Source organism: Silene latifolia, chromosome 9 (genome assembly GCF_048544455.1).
Source record: "Silene latifolia isolate original U9 population chromosome 9, ASM4854445v1, whole genome shotgun sequence".
Lineage (NCBI taxonomy): Eukaryota > Viridiplantae > Streptophyta > Magnoliopsida > Caryophyllales > Caryophyllaceae > Silene > Silene latifolia.
In genome coordinates, this window is record NC_133534.1 from 139,802,004 (window position 1) to 139,803,893 (window position 1,890).

A 1,890-nucleotide genomic window follows, 5' to 3' on the forward strand; every position below is an offset into this window, starting at 1 on the left:
TGTTTCAATCTCAACTTTGGTATTTTGATAGAAGTTGTGATGTTTTACCCTTTTTATTGTAATTAGGGCATCCAAGCAAGGACAAGGGCAAAGAAAAACAAGCCTAGAAGATCTTGAGGGAAGCTAGATGTAGCTGCCCATGGTGCTAGATCGATGGAAGCTTGGCTTTATTTTGCTTTGTCGTTATTTTTCCATGTTGTATTTTGAAATTTTAGAACTATTTTGATTTCCTCGTTTGACTTGGAAATTTGGTTGTTTCCTTAAACAATGGTTGTATTTTGGATATTGGTGACTTGGTTTGCAACCCAAGTCACTTATTTTATCGTATCGTTTGTTCTAAAATTTGTCATCATACACTACTTGCTTCGAGAAACATTAAGATTTTATCAACTTAAATTGATCATTAGACAAATATAATGATCAAGTCATTATATGTCCATGAGCTATAAATTCGATTCTCCTCATGCCATTGTGACTAAAGTCACAACTTACTTATGTAAGATCAATTATAAAGTTATATTAAGTTATTAAACTCACACTAGGGAAATATTACCAACCTTATCCTATACACCTATCGAGTTTAAATCATCTAGTCTATATTATTTTTCCAAATTGTCTCAAACAAATCACTATAAAATTGATATGTGATATGTTTTCCTCCTTCACCATCATTGCTTTTGGCTCAAAAGCTATCTTTGGAGGAAAAGTGTTTTTCTCCTAAAGATAGAGTGGGAGTAAATGTAGCCACAAACCTTGACTAGATGGGATCTACGTGAAGAGACTAAAAGAAGATGTTCTTAAGGAAACTACGTGAGGAGACCAAAAGAAGATGTTCTTAAGGAAACTACGTGAGGAGAGACCAAAAAGAAGATGTTCTTAAGGGAACTACGTGAGGAGACCAAAAAAAGATGTTCTTAGAATATAAGATTTTGATCTATGAAGGGATATAACTAGAGATTTTAAAATTCGACATTTTACTTAAGAGCCTCATGAAACTAAAATGGTATCTATGCAAGTAAATAGATTTATTTGAGATTGTTGAGACCAATCCAAAGTAAATAGAAATTTATGATTAAGAGTTGCATAGAGAGGCATGTCGATGTCTACGAAAGCTAAGCTAATTATTAACTATGCTAAAGATTCAAATCATTGCTATACCTCATTATGAAAATAAGTAAGGTATTAAAACCACTTTCCAAATGGGTATTTTGAAAGGGATATGTGAATGACATATATGGTTTTAACTAATACTTAAAGAAGCAATGATTATTTCAATTCATAAAATGTTTCGAATGAGTTGTCAAAACGAAACATGTGGAAATGAGTAGGAGTCAGTAACAGTCATGTTTAGACATGAAGTTTAGTGGGAGCAATAATCCTTCATGAAATGCATAACATATTACTCATTAGGAATGACGAGCATATACTGTCTTTCATAAAGAAGTAGTCAAGTTTTCAATTCTGGAATGATATTGGACATTATGTGAATCTATTAAAACATGGGATGTTGGATTGACACTTAGATGGGTATCTTATGTTGATAATGATCCTTCATCTTAATGATATCAAAAAGTTAAGTAGGTTATTCATGTCGATGAATATAGAATTACCATGATAAGAGTCATGGTTATTTACTGAACCTAAGAATTGTTGTTTATATGGACTCCATTACTAATATTTTCGCCATTAGTATAATCATGTATGCCTTAATGAACATGTCCTAGATGAATCGCATGCTTAGGAGAGTCAATAACAAGCTAACCCATATGAGAGTCATTGGTAAGCCTCAAGGAAACGTCATGAACTCTCAAGGAGAACTAATGGTCTGTTCTGGAATTTGGAAGGATACTTAGTTGTGTGTTAAGAGGTTATACAAACTCAAGTTTCCAA